The sequence below is a fragment of the Opisthocomus hoazin genome, chromosome 1 (genome assembly GCF_030867145.1).
Source record: "Opisthocomus hoazin isolate bOpiHoa1 chromosome 1, bOpiHoa1.hap1, whole genome shotgun sequence".
NCBI lineage: Eukaryota > Metazoa > Chordata > Aves > Opisthocomiformes > Opisthocomidae > Opisthocomus > Opisthocomus hoazin.
The window spans coordinates 12,826,122-12,850,207 of NC_134414.1; positions in this window are offsets into that span (position 1 = coordinate 12,826,122).

Sequence of the window (24,086 nt, forward strand, 5' to 3'; positions counted from 1 at the left end):
GAGACAGGGCTACAAATTTATATACACACAGTATACCTCAGGCAAGGCAGAAAGACACAGCCCAAGTTTAAACAGAGCAGAAAGTACACGGAGTGGAGGCCCCAAGGTGAGGTCATTCAGGACAAGTAAGACTTGCTGGTGCACACAATCATCATTGTGGTCTTGAAAAGCAGTATCTACTATACTTTTTGTGATTTTGACAAAAAGAAGCTCTAGAAATGGAAAGGATGAACAATCTGAACTTGATATAGAGCCTGGAAATAGTGTATCTATCTGCATGAATAATTCCTTGACTTTGACCCCTTTACAGCCACCCAATTCTGCAGGCATCCAGCAGACAGAAGAACCCCTTTACTGTTCTCCTTATCTGCCCTCTAGATCTTTTACATGGTCAGCAAGTTCCCAGGATCCCAACACTTAAATGCTAGTACACATTTCTCTTCTTCTTTTAAATGTCATCTAGTCCAGGCTGCAAAAGAGACAGACAAAACTCCAGGAGATTAAAAACAAGAACAAAAGAATTGAGTACAGTCATATTAAAAAATAAGGAGTGGAGGTGTTAAAGTCTTTCAATTGTTTCCATTTTTCCCTCTGGGGAAACAAAACTGTTTCTTGTTGTGGGGTAGCAATCTTAAAAATGTTTTGACACCTGTATAAAATTTTTTTGTTAAATTATGGTGCTAATACTGTAAAATGTTGATATGCAGGCCAACATTTGATAAGCGTCCTTGTATTCAAATGGATGTCATAGAGATTATATTGAAATAATACTGATCCAGGAAGCAGAGAAAACACATGCAAACACCAAAGCAAAATTTGAAGTCACTATCTGTGGCACTCTTGCTCTTTCAACAGCCACTTAATCCCTGGTAGAGTTTAATATGCAGAATGTCCCTAAAAAGCCAAAGACTATATTTCTGTGTAGGGCTGCCTCTCTCTGTGCTGCAATCAGCCCATATTCCCACTTGGTAGCACCACTGGCAGTGTGATTTCTGGGAGGGTGACAGTACTAAAATTTGCTTTTTCCTCTCGTCTTCAGCAGAAATGATCTCCACATGGTGATGTTGTGGACACACCATAAGGCCTACAGGTTTAATGGACACTCATAAGAAGGGTAAGAGTGTGTTTCATAAAGCAGAAGCTGCTTCTGCAGCTGAGACAAATTTTATTTCTTGCAGCAGCAATTTGTAAAATTATGATGGCAAGCCTCTAGCCTCGGACGAGAGTTTATTAGTTTCATTAGACTAAGACTCCTCTGCCCCCAAACAAAACAAAGCTGTGATTCATCAAATCTTTACTTCATTTTTGCACCAGTTTGACCAATTTGAATTTCCGTTACACTCAGATACAACCTGTAAAGAAACCCACTTGTCCTACTGTATTAACAGTTATCTCCTACTGGAGACTTTTTGTATAACAATGCATCTAGATAAAATGAAATAGTTTTAAAACATCAAAATCAATGACAATTTCTAACAATCACCTCAGTCTTTTGCCACTTTTTAAAGCTGCTAACACATCTGGTGCCGTTTCTAAATTCCCAGTAAATGTAGGGGCTGCCTTAAGTTCCTGTTGTCAAGAGAATCTCACCAAGGGTAGTACTAGGTGGAAATATTATGACAATGTTTTCTGGTTCATTGATAATGCAGCAGAGGATAGACAGAGAGTGTAATGACACGGGAGACATATTTGGGTTTTGAAGGATTTTGGGATTCACAGGTTGGAAGATCATGGCCTGAACCAGCAGGCAGATGTTCAACCCCCAGCCAGGGACCACCAATAGCAACTTCTTGAGTGTGTTTGGAAGAGAGGGGAGCAGAGGAGAGGTAAGCAAATGAAGTCCTATCAGGCAGCTGCCTCTCCAAACATAATGTTTTTTCCCTTTATTAGCTTACACGGTAACATTGACATTTTTTTATTGGTGTCTCCAAATCTCTGTATGACTTTTTCTGTTTCATAATCCCTCTTTCCCACTTTCTCTTGACTGCTCTGGCATAAGTCATTGACGGGTGTTACTATAACTTTCATCACTGAAGTATATTACATGAGGAAGTAAAAAATCTGGTGACACAAACCTAAAGCACGACTGCAGTTGCAGCACTTTGCAATTAGGACAAGGTTGATGAGGGAACAGTTTTTCTCAGCTCACAGACTGCACAAAGTCTACATTTTGTAGCTGGCTACAGCTTCTGTCAAGAGAAAGCAGATGGGGATGTCATGATATTTTCATAGTGAGAGTCCTAAAACACTCTAAGACTAATAAAAATAAAAAACCCTAATGATATACAGACTGCTAATACTTCCCCTGCTGTGAGACACAGCTTTAATTAAATATATTCACAGTTAACTAACTGCAGATTGGAGGGAGTACTGGGACTGAAAGGTCGCCAGTGAAAGATCAACAATGACAGCCAACAGTCACATTAAAAAAAGAAAACAAAACAACAAACCTGCTTCTTGGTCGGTGCCTGGGAAAAGAGACAATTTCTCATAGGTAATTTGCAAAGTACTCCCTATTTCTGAAAATTAAAGCATAAAATATCTATCAAAAAGAAATAAACACCACCAGCTGCACACAAGGATGCCAGATTTCAGATGATGGAGGCTTCAGCTGCAGGGTAGAAAAGGATCCCAAGACAGACTGGCCCTGCTTTGAAACGTCACCTCTCACTCTCTCTCTTTATTTAGCTTTCTCTTGTGGCCTGCCAAGCCCAGTAGCGTTTCCTCCAGAAGAATTTTTGATATGCCAGGGAGTTACTCCCAAAGGGAATGAGCCTTCATTAGGGACCAAAAAGGGCAGCTGGTTCAAATCAAATCCTGGATGGGAGAGCAGGAATATTTTGCCTTTACTGATACTAGACTTCTGCAGCTTCCAGGGAACAGAACGGGGCACAGAATGCCAATTCAATTAAGCACCATTGTTGTTTCCTCTGACTCCAGCAGCGAAGTTCGCTGTTGCAAGGCAGAGACTCCTGGGAGCTACTAGTTCCTTCCTATGTGACCTTGGGCAAGAATCTTCGTATTCTCACACCTCAGTTAACTGGCAAGAGTGTTGAAGTCTTAATTAACATAGGAGAAATATGAAGATGACTGTAGAAAAAGTGCAGTTTTATCATTATTACTTCTGCGTTTGGAGTAGCTGATGCATCTCTGCTCCTACTGATCACCTTCCAAAACTGTTTTGGTTTTGAAGAAAATGCAGTGGCTGTTCAGATATGCTAATTTATAAAGTAGGAGTTATGGTGCAGCTAATCTAGTCAAATCTAGGGGACTGCTGAAAGAAGCAGTCAGGACTCCCATCTCCTCTATGGTCAAGTGCTGCCTTGTGCTCACATTTTCTTGAGTGCTTCATGAGCTGGAAAAAGCAGGAAAAGAAATATCTACCCACATGAAATGTTGGGGTCAGAGAACAGACTTGGCTCAGTCAGATCGGACGAACTCTGGAGACAGCATGTAGGGAACAGCAGGAGCACATTTCCAGGGAGCTGGTGAGGGGTAGAAAAGGGAATGGCACCTCCAGCCTGGTGGCAATGAGCTCCCCTTGTCTCATCTCAGCCTTGTCCATGAAACTTCCCCTCTGTCCAAGCAGGCATCCCCACAAATGATTCAGTTTTCAGATAAGGAGCACAGGGACAGTAAATGCGCCTCTTTTCCAAAATCAAGGGGGAAACTTCAGAAGTTATGAGACCTTAAAATTGAAGAACAGTTTTAAAAACAAGCCGCTTGTGTATGCCCGCGTGGCACCCCATGGTCCTGGAAGCCTTTTCTCGTGCTTTCCTTTGCTTATGTGTTTCAGAGTTTTTTCCAGAGACAGGCAGCTCATAAGTGAGACTGGAGGAGTTGCAGAGGAAAGTATAAGACTAAATTTAAAGTCTCTAATAAATATTTAGACCGTTACTTCATTACTTTGATTATAGTTATTTCACCAAAAACTGGATGTTGCTAATATTGTGAGGTCACCTAGTAGAAGGGACTAGAAGAAAAAATTGCTTCAGGAGTTGTTTTTGTCCAAGGCGTATTCATGCTCTGCTATCACACTTGTAAAGTAAAAACTTCCTAGCAAAGGAGAAAAAATTCTAGCTCATCCAAGCCTCCTCTGATCTTACTTGTTCTTTGAAATTCAAACTAGCTCCTACAACTACTGATGAATCAGATTAATAAATCTACAGTGCACAGGCCTACTAACACATGAATCCCTTTTTTGGCTCTAAATTAAGATTTATGATTGGTTATCTTGTGGTATTTAAAAATGAGAAATTATTCCTTCTCATGATCTCACTTGCTTTTAGAAGCCTGATCAGAACCAAACTATATTTCCCCGAAATTCTTTATTTTTCTTCTCCTTGTTCCCACCCTTTTTTGGAATCCTCTGAAGTTGGAACTTGTCATATTTGTTATATAATAATTGAGTAATCTTCTATTTTTACCACCTTTAATCCTCATTTTTAAGGTTCAACCACTAAGTGCCATAAAGAAAAAAAACAAAGCCCTCATTCCAGAATAGGCACATTGAGTTGATAAGCTGAAAGGGCCTGTCAGGCAGCATTGCAAAGACAGTTCTATGCTTCACCTTAAAATAGTAAATCTAGGAGGTATTACCAAAATGTCAGTTAACATGAAGTCACACTAACTGAGGGAGCAGAAGGCATGTGTCCTTCAGAGATCTGGCCTGACATCTTCAAACCTGTGTATGAAATTAAGTTTAATTAACCCCAGAGGATAAATCAAGACATTTAACATCCCACTAATTCCATCATGAATCCCTTGGAAAGGAGGAGCTAACAAACATATCCCAAAATTAAGTACTTTTGTCTTCTAGCAGGGAGAGAGAGAGCAGTCATTTCCTGACCCTTATCAATAATAGTGTAACTGTGTGCAGTGGCTCAGGTCCATTGGAAGCTGACCAGCTGCCCTCCAGCGAACGTAAGGATCTATCTGCTGTATTTCTGGTGCAGCAGGCATGCTTTCTTTCCACGCTGTGCATCCACCACAACGCAGACGGTGCTGCACCACTTGTCAGCTGCTAAAAAGTCCTTACTCTGAACTGTGGAAAATGAGAAGCTGTCTAATCGGTGTAGTACTTGCTCAGGAAAAGTACTGTAAGACTGTTGTTCACATAGGTGTTAGCGGAGGCCCTTCTCATAGAAGAACAGAGTAGGCTGTTGGTCTGTTTCTGAGGCAGGTTCTCAGCAGCAGTATATCAACTAGTCAACTGGCGATCTGTCCTTATGCATTTTCCAACTATTATCATGCCCTTTTCTGTGTGCTAATTGCACAGGTTTCTGGAATCTGAGACTTTTCTGAGACAGAATTCATTTGAGACGGAATGGAAGAGGAGGCTCTTACCCTTAATGAATAAACCAAGCAGCCATAACGACTGGGACCTTGAACTCCAGTTCATTTGTATGTAAACTATAGAATATTTAGGCATACGTGTAATTTTTTTCTTTTTTTTTCCCTCTTTCCCTTTTTAAAATTATACAATCTCTAAACTTCCAGTGGTAAATCAAAGTAAAAAAAAAGCCACAAAACTGACACTGAGCCTATTAGCATGCACTTTGTAAGACAGTATGAGCAAAATTTTTAAAAGATGTGGGAGATTTCTCTAAATTTTTATCACAGTGTCAGACTCTCTAGGCTACAACAGCTGTGAGATCAGCAAGGTTACAGTCTCAGCCATGAAGCAGGACAAAGACTGGGGCTGTTTGCTTGTGCTGTGATGAGCCCCATGCTGCTCTGGTAAATTATTCTTTGTACTGCAGCTGATTCGGTGAAAGCAGGAACAACAGCGTTGACCAGGTCAGTGCCTCCAGCTGCATTGCCCCTTCCATCAGTGAGACGGCCCAATGACTCACAAGCCTCATGCAATAAGAAGCCAATTTACCTTTAACGTATGCAGAGTGACAGAGATAATCCGCGAACAGTCCCATCCTGCGGGCAGCAGGGACAGAAGGATAACTGGAGGTACTAACTTCATTAGTTGCCCCAAGCTTTGCCATACTGGCTCACTCCCGTTGGGACCTATGTGATTTTCACTAGGTCCATGGATAGCCAAGCGAATCCACACACAGAAATGGCTAAGAGACCTGAATTTCACGAATGTGCTTGCTGTGGATAAAACAACTCACAGTGTTGCACAGCTAAATGTATCTAGCTAATGCATGGCTTTATATAAAATGTGGGAAGCTTTGCAGCATTTTAATGCAATTTTGGGTAGAGATTTTATTTATGAGGTGACTGGAATGCTGTGATTGCAATCAGAAGGGCTGCTTCCTTTTTAAACAGGCACATTTTGAAAAAAAATGGTTAACATTCATTATTCATCGTCTCAGTTACTATGACCCAGAATGACTCATGTTTACGAGTATCTGCATGCTTCTCCAGGCCACCGATTAGCTTTTATACAGCTTTTGAAAGGTGCCACAATTTGCAAATTTTACATCAATATGAAAGAAGTACCCAAATCACCCCTAACTACAGACACTAGCACTTTAAATTGACTGAAACAATTCCATTAACATTACAATAATGCTTCCTTGGATTCACAATATGGTGAAGTATAGGTCAGGGGTTTACAGCCTTTGCCCACCCAGGATGGGTCAAACCTTCCTTTTTATTTTTAAAAAACCTATTAATAATTCATATGAATGTACTGGGCATTCATTTGTTGCATCAAACTTCAAAATCAGAGTAAATTTAGCAGATGCTCAGATAAACATCTGTAGCTCTTGTTAAAATAATAAAAACAAAATTTGTTTTCTTGGAAGGTCAGCCTAAATGTCATCTTCTGTCCGCTTTATTCTCAAAAATAGGATTTCTTTAGAGAAACAAATCATGTGAAACTGGTTAGTGTCATAAATTCCCAGTCCCAAAGCTACCAAGAGCGTCTCTTGGCTGAATATCATACCTGGCTGTGGTACAGGTTTTTTCTGATTGGTCTCATGCTTTAGAAAGAGCTCTGCAATTGTTACATTTATATTTAATATTAAAAAAAACACATTCATACTTTTTAAAAAAATGAGGACAGGTCTTACTTTGAAAAATAAGCAGTTATGTTGTGCTCTGCTTAAGCATATTGCGTATATTGAAAAACAAGAACAGCTTGGGTAAGGCCGTATATACAAAAGTGATTTTATTCCTGCAGTATAACATTTATTGCTTGTTAATCATAAAACTGAGATAATTTACTTCTCAGCTGCAGACATCTAACACTGGTTATCAAGTCCATCACCACCCTTCAGCAGGCAGGTAGAAACCACAACAGAACTAATAATTTTTAATTGTATGACCAGATTTTCAAGAATCTTGGCACAAATTTCGAGGCAAGGATTCCTGTGGTCTCGGCATCAACATCTACGTTGCACTCCACCACTGAGTGTACAGAATACAAGTCAACTTGCCTGCAAGAAACAGTCTAGCCATAGTAAGTCAGAGCTCGACATCCTCAGGCTTTCCCCAGCTAGAAACAAAACAAGCTGTGTTACTTCAGATCTCTTATCTAAATTACGTTGGATGTTTTGAGGATCCAGACACCCAGAGTAGGTCTAGACAAGCGAGTCTTTACAGAGGATAGTCACAGCCCCGGGATGCCAGCAAGTCCTTTTTACTTTCGTTCTTTATTTCATTGTTTTATTTCTCCCAGCCAGACTATGGTGTTAATGCCTGTTTGATTTACAGGTTTTTAAAATTTTTTGGCATATAAAATATTTTAAAATGTTTCAGATTATACCAATGGGACAGAGTAAGATGGCAATATTTTTCTGTTTTTGTTCTTATTTCGGTCGTCAGCTTAACAGGGAAGAGGGAAGTACAGTACCAAGCCCACAGGGATCCTGATCTAATCAGAAGTTTGCAAGAATTATTGCTGTACAAATAATAAAGTAATGTCTGAATGTCTTTGAAATTTTGGAACTGCTGACTATTAGTTATTTTGTATAACAAGTAAAAGTCTTAGAAGGCCAAACTGACCAGACTCGTCTATTTTAGTGCAATTACCAACTCTGGCACAGTTCAGTGCTGCAGCATTCCTACTGCAGTTCACAACTTCTGTTCAAACACTCCAAATATACATCCCATTTCTGTCAGAGTGTATAAATCAAAATATTTCTAGCAGTTTTCTATTTCCTTTTGAAGAGATCTTACCAAAAGGATAATAATTTTCAAAGCAATCTTTTGTCACCAGTGCAGAGTACATGCTTGGGGAACACCGTCAGAATTCATTTTAAGCAGTCTTTTTACATACATGCTGCCAGCAACAGCTAACAACGTGATGGCAGCAAAACTGTCAGTGCAAAGCATTCTGGGACGATGACGTAACTAAATACTTCAGTTCCAACACAGAAAAGGGCTTTGGTAACTATTCGTATTAAATAGTAATGCCTAAATCAGGACATTTAGTGCAAAGGTCTCATAAGCATTAGAAAAACACAATATAATATACCATCTCTCTGTTTGTCAGTTGGGATAACACTTGATGAAATAAGCGGAGAGAACAGAAATGAGGATGTTTACCAGTATAAAGTGAGCCGAAAAGAAGTTCTTTATTGACTTCATTATTTATCTCATTGCAACCTACTAACCAGCTTTTTAAGTACCGTATATCAAGAACACAGATTCAAGTCAGGAGCTGGAGTAAGAACTGGAGCTGGATTTAAAGGATAGATAGTGGTTTTCTCCCTTGTTTTGCGCCTTCTGTGTTTTAAAGGCAGTATATTTTTTGGCTCTAACATCAAATAACCCAAAATTAGCCACCTGGATTGGAATGCAAGCATCATCAGCACCAGTGCTAGTATTTAGTTTGCAGAAAAAGAAGTAGAGGTCAAAGTAAAAAGTGGTAAGAAGTACAAATTTGACTTTACGGTGATGTGGCGCACTTACTGCATGCCCTTCTCAATTCTCACTATGGAAAAGAGCCAGCACAAAGCATCCTCAGAGTGTAATTCAGCAGTGGCTGTTATACAGCTGCCCGTTTCTGGCACGGTGGGTTGAGGTAGTATAACCAACTAGCTAGCTGCAGTTCAGTTCTATGGGCTCTAAGTGATAAATTATCATCCACTGGTATAATTCCAACTCAGTGGGAACAACTTTGGCCAGAACTTCTGCTCCACTCTGCCCATAAATGCATCCTAAATCATTATCAGATTATCTATCCTTAATGGGCAATCTGTTGACCTGAGCAGGCAGCATGTAATTTGTCTGCATAATATTCTGGGCCCATCTGTGTGACTGATAACATGAGCTCTTCAGATTTTTCCAGTTTTTTTCTGGGCTTTTCCATGAAAAAGATATAAAGATTACAGAGAAGTAGAATTTAGGACAAGCAGATTATCTTGCTGCCTATGTGAGGTACAGCTAATTTAGATAAACTAAAGTTTAGAAGGTTTATCTGTCAAGTATATATGTGATTTTTTTTACCTGGGATCTAAAATATAATGCAAGTTTGTGAATGGAATAAAAAATATTAACTTATCATCACAGGGGTGATGATATCCAGTAGCCAGGCAGTCACTTATGATCTTAAAGTTTTTATTCCGATGGCATCTTTTAATGGATATAGCTTCCTAGGCATATCAGAAAGAGTAAATACAACGTAGAATCATGTGAACAATTTGTGCCTTCTTGGAGACATGGGACTGGCACTGAATCTTGTATTCAAGAAAAAGACCGTATAAAGCTAATAATGATTAATGGTCTATTTGTCTTTTCTTTCATTGATCAAAGTCAGTCCTTGTTGCAACTCAGAACACCATGGATTTTGACAGATTCACAACAGAATATTTGATCCGTGAGGTTTTCATAAACTTTGCTGGACATGACCTGGGGAAAAAAATCTTTTTTAACTGTGGTACCACAAGTCAAATGTAGAAATAAAAGCATAGTTGTTGATACAGTTCCAGTTTAAATAAGCTGGATCCAAACCAAATACCTGAGATCTAAAATAGAATAGAAACTAAATAGTACAGCAGAAGTCATGGAAGTACTTAGCCTGCTAAGATCCATGCTCTCCCCCAAAATCTTTACTGAATTCTAATTTTACCTCTTGTGCCCACTGCAGATCACTCCCTGTGAGGCCAGAATCACCAGAGACAGAGATTAGTTCTAGCACCAACTTGAAACACTGATTCCTTAATTCTAGCTGTAATTATTTAATGTTATTTGCATAGGATATTCTTGGTTCAGTCTCTGGGATGTCAGTGCATATCACGGTAGTTGTGCATTCAGTGTCATGGAAAATGAAGTTTAGGCCAAATAGGATAGCTCTGTAGCAGCTGTTTTAATTAACTCAGAGAAGGCATGTTTAAAAAGGGCCCCAGCGTTAGACAGCTCACCTCCCAAAGCACGTCTGCTTATCCATTTTTTTTTTTACGGTGATTTATAGCTGTGATTCTTGCAAAGTGAAGTAACAGCAGTACTGCCCTAGGCCATATGTTATGAGACTTAAAGAAAACAAGGCTGTCCATGAGTTGTATTCAACGATGTTACACCACAGATGTGACTTTCAAAGCACGATAAAATACGTGTATGACATACATACTTAGCTACCTCACCTCCTCATGTCCTCTCAGCCTGCTACTTGTTTCACTCTGACACTCCTTTTACTGTCTTATAATGTGGAAGATGCTCAGTGTGCAGAATAGACAAGGATCAATCCTAGCATAAATGGTATCTCTTTCACCCTTGATGCCTTTTCCTTGAATAACTTCTCACACACTTGCAAATGAGAAACTAGCTTGCCATACCATGGGAAAAAGGGCAATGCCCAGCTTGCATCAAACAGAGGAGGTGCTGAGAGACCTCAAACAGAGCAGGCTTCCCATTGTGGTAGGTGCTACCTGCATGGCAAACACCCATCTCTTCTGGAAAGTATCTGCAGTGTAAAAGCCCTGCCTGTGTCTTCTTCCCCTCCTCTGTAAACTCAAGAGGGCAGAATGAGGAAAGAGCAGGAATTTCCAATACAGCCATAAACATTCTGGTCAACAGTTGCAAATGTTTCCTCTTTATTATTTGTTTTAAATTGATACAGTTTAAATTGGTTGCCATGTGGGATGGTTAGAGTACATCCCTCTTCATAGTGTACAAATGCAGATTCCAAACAAAGTTAGTTTAATACTGTACATTTTAAAAGTCAGTAGGAATGCATTTGACTGATCTCATCCAGTCCTCTTCCTAGCATGGGACACAGAGCCTTAGCCCAGCAATTCCAGTATGCAGGCACAAGTAATACTGGAATTATTCAAAGTTACAAAATTTGTGAACTGGCATTTACTTCTGTTGCATCTGTACTGTAGATAAGCTTGAAATTAACTTTATTCACTTTTCTTGGTTAGTTAAGGTGCCAAGAAAAGGCAATAACATCAAAGTCCTTCATCACCTTATTAAAAGATGACTTAATGGCTGGGGAAAGATACCAGACTGTTCAGTGGACTAACAGCAGCAGATTGTATGTTCCTATTTAAATGGATTTCTGTCATATTGTCCAAATTTTCTTGAGAGCCTTTTTCTGCTCTCCCTATGTGCAACTACATTTATCGAGACAGATAATTTTTACAATGTTTGTCCATACACAGGTAGGTTAGAAATCACTAGAACTACTACAAGGCTTGTTTGCTTGCTTTACAAATGGTACAAAAATGATAAACAACATGGGATGTGTTAGGTGTCTTCAGAGGATTCCATAAGCTTTCTTCACAGCACCATTAAAATTCTGGCTTGTTACGGTCTGGGAAGACCCGAGCCGTAGAGATTCGTTTCTATTCCCTGAGTGAGATTAAGACACAAAAGAGGTCAAATACCACCAATCAAACAGGTTTATTGATCACTTGTTCAAATGAAGGCATGAGGAAATGGTGACCAGAAAGAGAGGAAAAGACAGGAAAGAAAGAAACCTAGCAAGCAGTCGAGAGCCAGAGTCGCCAGAGAGAGTCACGACCATGGATCTGGCAGCATCCCGTCGGTCCGTAGTTTCCGTGTGTGTCAGTGGTGAGGGGTCCCCTCATCGTTTGGTCGCATGGCCTTTTATAAGGTGTTTGGGAAGACTGTCCCCTAGGCAATGGCACGTACCGCACATTCCCCCAGACTCGTGCATGTGGTTTTTTCTCAGTCCTGGCTCCGGCAGGTCGGGGAGGGTGTCGGTGTCTAGACACATTTTCCACAATGACGTACCCATGTACCCGTCCTTCGAGGCTCGTTTTGGGTGGGTGTTTATTCCATGTCTGGTTTGTATTTGGCTGGCCTGCCAGGAGGTCCTGCAGCAAACTTCACAAACAAACTTTGAGGCTATTGTCTGAAGATATGGTCTCCAACATGACTAAAACTGACAAAACTCTCAGTGCCGTCTATGGATCAAGAACTCACTCAGTGACATTAGACAGTGTATCCTGAATAGATACCATCAGTGGGTAATATCTGGATTGAATATGTAAAAAAATACATATTTATCCATTATACCATTTGGTCCCAATTTGACTTCCTTACAACTGTCACTAGTTATCATATATAATAATGACTGAAATATTATACACTTCCCTATCCTTCACAGAAGGATCACTGGGTCACACTGCTAGAAATCAAGGGCACTGTTGAAGTGGTAAGTGGGAGGAAAACACAGCAGGTGCAGAAGAGAGCAGAGCAAGAGGTCTAGGACTAAATAAAGCTGTCATTGTCCAGAGAAAGGAAGCAATTATCTTCAGCACTCTGCAGACAGACAGAGCACTGTTATTCGCTCAAACTTTGTCAGTGTTAGTAAGGCTCATTTCCAGTTCCCTAGAGATCAAGTGTCATTGCTCAGTAGAGACATGCCTATTGAAACTGTTTTATTTGTAAAAGTAACACTTTTACAGCTGGAAACAGTAGAAAGAGTCAGGTAGCTAAAATACACTCAATATAATAGAAAACAGATGTTGTATGAAGTAGATATATTACAAGACCCAGCTGTAGGATCAGGGGACATCACCTACCTTCAGCATTACCAAGTTCAAATAGTTTCATGTACTATCTTTAAATTGAGCAGTCATCCAATTATCCCTATCGTGCTCAGCTTTCCAAAAATTATAATCTGGTAGATAATATTAATTATAATAATAATAATTCCCCTTGGAACTATTTGTGTGTCCATAACATGGGGCTGAAATATCAACAATGAAGGGAAATACCAGGAGACACTGTTCTGTGTTTTTAGTCTTACTGCTGGACTCGCTCGCTGCAAGGGAGAGAAATTCAGTGAATGCATTCCAGGTGTCCAAGCTCCACAGTCTTAGCTCCTTTCAGTATATAGTTGTTAGTTTGTTCTTCCTCTAGTCCATTGCCCTAAAATATGATTATGTATATGCTCTAAAGAGAAGTTCCTTTTTTCTTACATAAATTGCCAAATTCTGCCCTCAGTTACCATAGCATAAATCAGTAAAGTACCTGTAGACTGGTAAAGCATAAATGAAGAGGGTTGTTCCTGTCTGGTGCCACTGGGCTTCATTAGGATTTAGGTGACACATGGACTCCATTATTGCTTTCAGCTGAGAAATAAATTTCCAAATATATCAGTATGAACCATGATTCAGACATGTACTTTTATTTAATTATTCTAAACAAACAAACACAATGTAGGAAGGATGTTTACGTTCTTCTAAAATACTCACAGAAAATCTTTAATGTATACAATAGTGTAATTTTGAGAAAGCAGCTGAACATGAATAGAGCAGTAAGCCATCTAGTTCTGATACACTGTTGATTTTCCAGTACATGCACACATCACCTTTGCACTTAATTGGTTTCAGACACTTAGGAATAACCCCAGCACTGTGAGTCCATGGACACCGGTTTGTATCAGTTTAGGTAATAACCTCCTCCTTTCAGACTGAGGGTAATAACCAAAGTTCTGCCTTCAAAGGGAGAGACTTTCAGTTTTGCAAAGCAAGAACAACACGTAGATGGAGATAAACCCAGATTCCCTTTGCAGAAATTAAAAAAAACAAGGTTCCCAGGTAGCCTTTTTCCAGTAAGCAAGCATGCTGTGGTAAGTGGGCAGTCCTTCTGGTGAAGAGCCTTTTCATTTCATCTCGCTATTCTGAATCATGACCTCCCTCATTGTTCTGGGGCTGGGAGGTATCCTTTGGAATCATATGCCATGCACAGCCTGAGGTGCTTTTTTCCCCCCAACATGATCCAAGTGGTGAGTTATACCTTAACAGATTCCAACCCTTTGACATTTCATTTGAAGATACATGGAAGTTAAGAACGTAAGCTCAATTTTTTCTTAATTGCTTTGGACTACAGCAACACTGAGGAGCTACAACTTGGAATCATATTCTGTTCATTACTCAAACCATATGTACACAGATATCATCATTCATATTGCAATTTTTTATGGAGTGTGTAATCCATAGATGTCTTCACAAACCAGAAAGTTAGAGGAAAGCTATAGGTTCCATTTCTTTTAGTCAGCGTTTGTTGCAAACCAGTAATACCTCACAGACTACAGTTTAGCTATCTTAGAGGGAAAAGAAAGTTCACCCTCTCCATTAGTTCCCTTTTGACCTAACTTTGCTTCCACTTAGGCTCTGTCCTAAGTGCAGTCACCCCTTGGGCTCTGTTACTCCTCTGAAGAAAGGTGACAGCTCTGAGGGTGCTGAGGTACTTCATACAAAACCTCAACAGCAGAAGAGCAGCTCGCAGCTGGAAGGGTGGCTGCTAGAAGTGGAAATTGAAAGGGTGCCATGTCTGTCCTTTGTCACACCCAGACAGTTTCTTCCATCGTTTCTCCAAGAATATCCCCCAACACAGAAGAATAAGAGTCTATATAGTCCCAAATAATAAAATCAGCCTGCAAAACAGGAGCTCTGACTTTCAGGAGAACATGTTTTAACCTGAACTTCAGAGTTAAAACTATCATTCAGTCTATTGTGTCCAGCAATTGAGTAGTTGCTTAGTTTTTCTTGTTAATTCAAACATATGAATAAGTAATTATTTAAATCAAAGGCCCATCCTCAGGATACATCTCAGACTGGGGAACTACTGAGATAAATGAGGTTAATTCTCTCTCTTTTTGCCACACATTAATATAGTCTAGATTTGCACCAAGGAGTGATTCCACAGTAGTTAACTTATGACCATGTCAAAAAGTTGTTTCAACCTCTGCCAAGAAATTTCAGAAATTAGTATCATCTAACTCTGTTTCTATCCATTTAGCAAGAGATCAGTTTTCACCTTGTTTTGTTGTATAAAATGTTCTTTTTCTGGTTTAAGGGTCATAATATTACTTTGATTTTACCTTTGGATGACAATTCAACTAGTAGAAGATTGCCAAACTCAAGCATTAAAAATACTTCTATGAGTCAGCTCCAAAAAATGCAATTTTTTTAAAAAAAGTAATTAAAAAAGGAATATTTTCACATTTAAATATCTAAGCTACTTTGAACATGTTTTTGAGATTTAATCTATAAACATACGGTACAGTCTCTTTTTTTCTCTTTAAGGGAAAAATGCATTAGAATTGGGACTTTCACACTGAGAAAAATGATATCTGCTTAATCAAATTCAAGAGCTGACAAAAGGTTAGTATTAAATTCCAGGTAGACTTTCTGTGGCCAGCCATTTCTACCATTACAGATCATTTAAGTCTTAATATATTTATCCTCACATAGTTATCCCTCTGAGGCAGGGTAGTAATTACATCTGAGTTTCCCAATGTCTCACAACAGGTCTAGGAACAGAACTCTGGCATTGTTTGCTCTCTGACAGTAATTTCTTTCTTCACAAGAGCACTTTTTCACATTATACAGTTATTTCATTTTGAGCCACACAGCACTGATTGAGCCAGACCTTGTTTACAGTTTATTCATCAGAACTGCTGAAACCAAAACAGAGGAATAACCGCTCAGACAAAACTGGAGAAGTGCATCAGTCAGAACTAGGTCCCAGGTACCTTGCCTTCCGTACAAACATTTTATCCTCAAATCAAGCATCCTTCTTGCCATGAGAGGTAATAGAAATCATCCAAAGTAAGATATGCCCTACTAGCATGGCTCTTCATGAATAATATCACTGAATAAACAATTTCTAGCTGAAGACCATGTTAATATTACTATGTATAGAAATACCTGTGACAAAATTGAGAGTATTTAGGGAGACAAATGGATATCTAAGAGACATTGGTTCTAGTCCTACATCCGGTACCGGTGTAAGAAGTAATGTCTGCTTGGTACTTCAGTTGTTTCTCCCAAAATAACAGGAATTATGATTGTCTGGCATTGAGAAGTTCTTTGGAAGCTGAGATTAAAAAGTGCCATATAGGGACAACCAATGTTTGCAGTTAAGAAGCATTTCCATGAAATTAATGTACTCACCTGGGAGATGGGAAATACATACCCTAAATCAGGCAGTGAACTTTTAAGGACCTGGATTTCCCCACAACTCAGATAACTGGCCTAATCTCCAGATTATCAGCTTTATCTGTAGTATTATTATTTAAATTGAATTCTGGAAATGAGAAAAGATAGCTTTATTGAAACTGCTGTTTCAGGAAAGATACTGGTTTCAGACAATAAATATTTCTGGCTATCTGCCTTCTTATTCTTTCATTACCTGTTCCCTCAAAAAATTAGGAAAAAGATCCCAACAAACCTTACCTCATTCTTTAACAACAGCGAGACTAATTTCTAATGATGATAAGGGGAAATAGCTATTCTGAGAAGCCTACTCAGGCAGATACCAAAGTTTAAGTTAAATAATACTAACAGTAACATTAACAGTAACAATAACAACACCAGTAGCAATAACATCAGTCACAGACACCTGGAAGGGTTTGATTCCATCCTCATGCTGTTTTTTCACTCAACCATTTTTCTGAGAATACTTAAGGATGAAACTTTAGAGCTATGCTTCAAAAGTAAAAGCCACAAAACTAAAGTTTAATTGTAAACAGTTGCTTTTCAAGAGCAAACTATCAAATTTATCAGTAAGGAGACTCCCAAATCACACCTACATACCCTGAAAGCCTTTCACACCCACTTCAGTAACTCAAATACACACAGGGTGCAATGTAGAGATGGCCCCAAACTACTGCCCAGGTTTCAAAGCACACACATGTGCAGAACAGATGTGCAGGGAAAGTGTCCCCAACTTCTGCTGAACCACAGTAGTCCAGGCATTGTCTGTGTATTTTCACCTCAGAAAAATCTAGGCAACGTGAAAAGGCAGGGAACTACTAATTCACATCAGCTCCTGCTGATAGACAAGCTCATGCACATCTGCACTATTAATATAGACTTTCTTCAGCTCAGAGAGGCTGTAGCATCACAAATCAGCTGTTAGCATTGTTCCTTGAAGAAGAGACTTAAGGCCGAAGTAGCAATGTGCTTGCATTAAGATACTTGGGCTTGTGTGATGCTTGCTTCAAGCTGGAGTATCCATCTTCTTACTCTACATCACCAAGCACACCATCAAATCAAAAAAGCAAAACAACAAAATAAAAATTAATTAATGACTGCAGCGATATTTTTTGTGCAAGAAACCCAAATCTCAGCAGAACATCAGAGAACCCTAAAACTATTGTCTTCTGAAAAGCTTCCTTTTCACTGAAGTAACAAACCTACATAGGAAAAAGTGTTTCAGGACAATACTGGAGATGGCAATTTTTTTGCCCCAAATAAATACAAAGAAATGAGAAATATCTACATAGGAACGTCGAGTAATGAAAATAAATCCTTTTCTCTGCAAAACGGATAGCCCAGTTATGAGGAAATATGTCTAGTTTATTCTTGACTGATGAGCCAATAAAGAAATTACACGAAGAACACAACAGCACTGAATTTTTAAAGAGAAAGGAATATAACACTTGGTCAGAAGAGCTAGTGAAAAAGCATGTGTTCCTAGAATCATTAAATCCTGTGGAAAACAAAGAAAAATCAATAATAATAATAATAAAAATAATATAATCCAATGAACCATAAAGTCTAATATTGGAAAAAAGTAGGGCAATGCTTTAAGGAAACTGAAATAAAATCAGGAAAATTCAAAGAAATCTAGCTACAGTCACTATCAGCTTCTAGGGGATGAAAACGGTCTTGTTCAAATAAAAACAAATAGTAGAATACTATCATCCAAATGACAGATGAGTGGCCACCCTTAGCAAAGAACCTGATAATATCAAAAAGAAAAAGCAAAAGATAAATGCAGCACAAATTGAGCAAACACACTCTTGGGAAGGAACGAAGAATATAAAAGCAAACCCAGAGGAAAGAGAACAAATCAAGCTCACGAAGTATGCCTTTACACACGCACATGTATTGCTCTCAGCAAAATTCACAGGACAACTCTCCTCTTAATATTCCATTACGATGGGAAAAACACAGTGTTCTGTCAGTTATCCCCATTTAGATATGTAACTCGGAAGAGCAAATTTCTTCAACGTGATTGAAGTACACAGGAACTAGTGCTAAAAACAGCTACAAAACAAAGGCATGCTTATCCACAGCTGATCTCATCCAAGACAGAAAAAGCGCTACCACTGAGAGTAAAATATCCTCAACAGTGCAATTCACCTGCTCCAAAAATCAATAGTACTCATATTCGTCTTCCCACATTTAAGCTACTCAACCATTCACTGCTACAAAGTGAGGTGCACGGGTTGGAATGCAGCAAAAATAAAAACACTGCCCAATTTCACCAAAGCTGCATCTCTAGGGAAGGATTTAACACTGCTCAGCACTAACACGTCTCTGTGCTTTCTGTGACACTACTTTCTGGGGAGTGCAGCATACAGCAGAGCATCTCCACACAGCATCCATGTTTAAGAGCTCGGTGGCCAGTCTGGACTGAGTGACAGCCCTGGTCCTGGCTGTGGGACAGCCTGATTGACAGAATGCTCCCTCACAGAACACGACACTCGGCCTGGAAACAGAATAGAAGAGTCAGTCACACCAGGACAACTGGGGCTGTTAGAAAAAAGGGTTTAAATGGGGACATGCACTATATCCAATAGAGAAAAGTGCTACAGAAATAGTTCTCGACTTCAATCAAGTTCTTTGTCTGAAAATCACCGAGCAACAGCTCAGGGATTTTTCTAGTCCATTGTTTCAGTGTGGCTTTTGTCTATTATTTCTAAGAATTAAAGCCTGCTCTTTCCTCTAGGTCAATACTGGCAAATAAGATATGTATCTAGATAACTCAGCTCTTTCTAGAGCTATTAACAACAGGCATTCAACACTGCAAACATCCAAAATTCCTCTCTCTCATCTTGTAAAAAGAGCTTGTGATGTAATTGGTAGCAATTCTAGGAAGCAGAGAAGAGAACCTTGTGTTTTCATTGTGGTGTTTTCGCAATCATTTGCAGCAAGTGCATCATGTTACCATGAAGATGTCTGTAACGGCTTTAAGAGCAAGACAGAGCAGTGCATATTAAATTGATTGTTTGGGAGGAATATCTTTAAACTCGCCCTGAGAATGCCTTAAATGAGGCAGAAGAGCTGGATCTCATATAGGGGTCTGTACATGAATCATCAATGTCAAGTACTGTTCTACAGTCTTAATATTCACTGCAGAGCTGAAAGGCTTAATTACATAGAAGCCTCTTGTGTTTGATGTTTGAGCGGAAGAACAACCATCAACCCAAGCTGCTCTAACCACAGTTGCAAACAGGACTAACAGCAAGACAGCATCAACAAACAGTCCTTAAAAAAACACACAGTGAGGAACAGGACTAGGCAGAGCATTTCTTCTGGTGTTACCCCAGATGACCAAAAAGGAGATGTCTGCATCAACAGTGATCAGCTTGCTGGCCAAGTGTAGCTCATACTTATGCCAAATTTATGCCAACCAAAGAGGATAATATGGCTCATATTTCCAAGCAATATTCACAGCCCCCAAGTTGGCACTGGTTCAGATCCACTGTCATAGATGCAGCTCCCACTGCAGCTGATGGAAACTTTATCTGTGTAATTGTAGCAATGTAACCAATTATAAACTTCGACTTCTGACCCAAGATTTCACTGGATTATTTTATCAGTGCTTAGTTGGCAGACTGTGGTACCCCTAGTAGTTCTGTGTATTTGAACAGACCTACCAGAAGAAATAAAAGGGATATCACAGTAAGCCCCATAATAAAGAGACTACTAAAATCCTATTTCAGCCGCTAGAAGAAATGCGTCCCTTCATACAGGTACCTTGTGTTCTACGAATCTAGAAGATTAGTGGGCAAATCAAATTAGAGTGTGTCCTCAGATGAACAAGTAAGAATTCAATTTCACTTCCCATCGAATCTCTGGATCTGGATCTCCGGATCTCTGGAAAAAGTCTTTACATCATGATAAAAAATAGAGGAAGCATGAAAGAGAAAAATTTGGCTCGGGATGAGCCACATATCTTTGATTAAAAATTTATCCTGACCTCTTGTATGCGGAAGCAGAATTAATTTTAGAATTTTTTCAGCTGTCCTGAAAGGGAGAAAACATAGCATCATAATTTTTTTCAGATTGCCTGCAATAGGGATGTTTTATTTGTGGTCACTGTCAGCAGAAACAGCTTATTGTTGAGGCTATAATGTCTTCTCTCAGACCTCACAGCAGCCTTTCTTTCCACACCTTGTAGGGGTGCATATCCCACTAGAGCCAGAGAGGTCCCCGGCTACAGTTCCTGAGTCCTGCAGCTCCCTCTGCTCTCCCCACTGATTTGCAGGACCAAGAGGACATTGCACTGCCTAGGTCCAAGGTACCAGCCACATCAGTGGTATTAAGGTAGCTCCCTTCTTTAATGATGCAAGAGAGATAACATCAACTACAGGGCCTAGGGAGCTAAGAAGAAAGGAACTGGTTAACAAAATTCTTGTTTGAGAAGACACCAGGTTGAGACCAGGGCTGACCTGGGGATCTTCACTCTGTCCTCCATTGTGCATCACAAATTTTGGAACCTGAAGTGCATCAGATTGCCAGCAGTGGGAATCATTGATGCACATGCCAGTCAAGAATGAATTTAACAACAATGCTGTTTTCCATTTTGTAGTATTGTGCAGGACAAGGCAGGATCATATCATTCTACCAAAGTACTGCACTGCAGATAAATTTCATCCCAGCTTGACATTCTGCTAACCAAAACCATAACTTTCTGAATTCCTGAACTGTGAAATTTTACAGTCAAGAGATTAACAACTTGTGACTGTGTCTCCAGAAATAACAAAAGTAATGAAAGCAAAATGATGCATCACATTTCTGGTTGTGGGTTTGTTTTGGTTTTTTTTTGGGGGGGGGCATTGTTTTAAACAATTGTGCAGGGGAAAAACCTCAGTTAGACAGAAAACAGCCACTGAAATTCCTGGATTATCTGAAGGTTGGGAATCTAAACATCAGCAAATAAACTCATTTATTTCCGGTCATTTTCTTTCAACAGCTAGTATTAGACTGATTTACTGACAAAAGCAACTATTTTTCCACACAGCCTGATACGAAATAAATTAGTTATTTTACAATATATTGCACAGATTTAATATATTGCTTCCGAGGCAGAGGGCACCTGCAAATGACCAGATGTTGTTAGATCATGACGATGACTGAGCAATATACTTTTTCACGGTTCTCATTTAACTGTTAGCAGTTTGACAGAACATCTGGTGCTGGGAATTTATCAGCTATTCTTCATGAACACACTTTCTAACAGGCTGGTCTAGGGCTGACTGTGAATGCTGATCAGTTTTCCCTAGATTTCAGGGAAATCACAACATGTATGCGGAATATAAAGAAGAAAGAGAAATATGGAAGGGCCCTGAACAACATAAAAAGAAAAAAACCCAAACAAACAAAAAAAGGGTTGTTGGAGGCAGGGAAGAGCCAGGTAAAAACAAATCCATTTCATGTATTTTAACATCGGAAACCCAAAAGTTTTATGAAAATATGCAAACTCACTGTAGTAGCTGCTTTTAACAAATTAAAGCTCCACAAGCAGCAGTATAGAAGCATCTACATTATAGCAGACTTGGGTTATGCATGTATTGTTACCTCCACTGCAGTCTATTCTGGCAGCCTTGCAATCAGTGTCTTAGCAAAAAGACCAGCATGACTTGCACCTCTGCAAAACATGGAAAAAAAGCAAGAGACAACTCTCATGCTGAGTATGCTCACACCCTTGAGCAATTAATTCCTTTCTTTTCTACTTAAGCCTTAAAGAAGGCATCCAAGTTACCACACTTGTGCCTGCACCTGCTTTTGACTGGAAGAGCAGCATTACAGTTTCTTCAAACATTTGGCAAATTGCCCTGCAAAATTCTAAGGATTTGCTAGAGGGACTCCACTCACAAGGCTCTTCCCAGACAGCTGATGACTGAAGAGTTCATTTCTAATCATTAATCATCTCTAGGAATTCATCAGTCTGGTTCAATGTTCTCTCTCACAGGAATTTAGACTTTTAACATTGCAAGTCATTCCTTTGTTTAATAATTTACATTCCTACATCAAGACTTCCCCCAAAATAAATAGCACTTCCACTGCCTAACATGGAAAGTTTTTTAAAACACAGCTAGCCCAGAACAGAAACGGTGAGTACAGACCTCAAACCTGAAAATACTATAAAACATCAGGTCAGTTACTGCCATGATTTGCTGAGTCCATGCAACACTGTAGGAATAACAACACAGCTGCCAAAAATAAAAAAAGCCTCAAAAAATCCAAACCTTCCTTGATAGGAGAGCTATGGAATTCTGATATTGTAAGCTTATGGAGGGCTGTGCTCCATGCAGCCTTAAATCTCTTTGCCAGCAAAAGTATCTTCCTTCTTCCTCCTGACTCTGGACCCAATTTTATTTTTTTGGATTCTAGTTCATGTTAGAATCATAGAATCACAGAATCGTTTAGTTTGGAGGAGATCTTCAAGCTCATCAAGTCCAGTAATTAACCCAGGCCAATGGCATCCTGGCTTGTATCAGGAATCAGCAGGAGTAGGGAGGTGATCGTGCCCCTGTACTCAGCACTGGTGAGGCCGCACCTCGAGTACTGTGTTCCGTTGGGCCCCTCACTACAAGAAGGACATTGAGTTGCTATGGTTCTATGACTGAGTTTCTATGATTCTATGATTCTAACACTGTCAGTTCCACCACTAAACCATGTCCCTAAGCTCCGCATCTATATGTCTTTTAAATACCTCCAGGGATAGTGCCTCTATACCAGCTTTCTTTTCAAAAGTTTGATACTGTTCTACGATAAGCATCTAGGGAAACATGACACGTGGGTCAACCCTTCCACTTTTAGCAGTGAAGTACTGTCTTTAGTGATCTGTGCTGTGTTGAGTCAAAGGGCATTCCACGGATTTCTGAAGGGTTTGCAATATATTTGTGCATACATGCAAGATCAGGTAAGTCAGACCTGCCCCTTTCAGATCTGTCAATGTTAGCAGATCTGGAAGAGGACAACAGCCCACCACAGAGTACTGCTACAAAGCCTCAGATCAGACAGGTGTACAGTCACAAATTAATCTCTGTTATTTGCTATGAAAACAATCTTTGCCCAACATCTTTGATGACTTCTTATACTTCCCAATGCTCTATTTTAATGTTGTGTGTCAGACATCAGAATGACCTGCTACATCCTCCAGGGTATCACCTATTTTAAAGTCAAGAAGTGTTTAAAATTTCTTCATCTAATTCTGTGCAGAGATTGGTTCACCTGTCCTTTCTCTTAACCAGAACTATCGACTAAAATCTCACTGAAATCTTCATGGTATTGTCTTAAGTGAACTAGAATTCCTCATTCCTAGCAATAAAATGATGAGTTTGTTTAATGAGTTGGGCTATCCAGTATCAATTTTATGTTGGACCAGAAGTGTTTACACAGACGCTTGACTCAAAACTGTAATTCCCAAATAGAAAATCTGATGGCTTTGCTGTACCTCATTTAATCATATGTCTTTGCATGAAAAAAATTCCCCACAGACTTTTAGGACTTTACCTTCATCTTCTTTCCCTTCCTATTTCCCCTCTACCAGTGTTCAACAGATGTATAGAACTTTGCAAAATCTATATTCTGTAAACAGATATTTTTCCTATCTGTTGTTGCTCAAACATTCAGCCAGAGAACTCTGACTTCTCACTGTTTCATCACTTCTACGTCTTGATC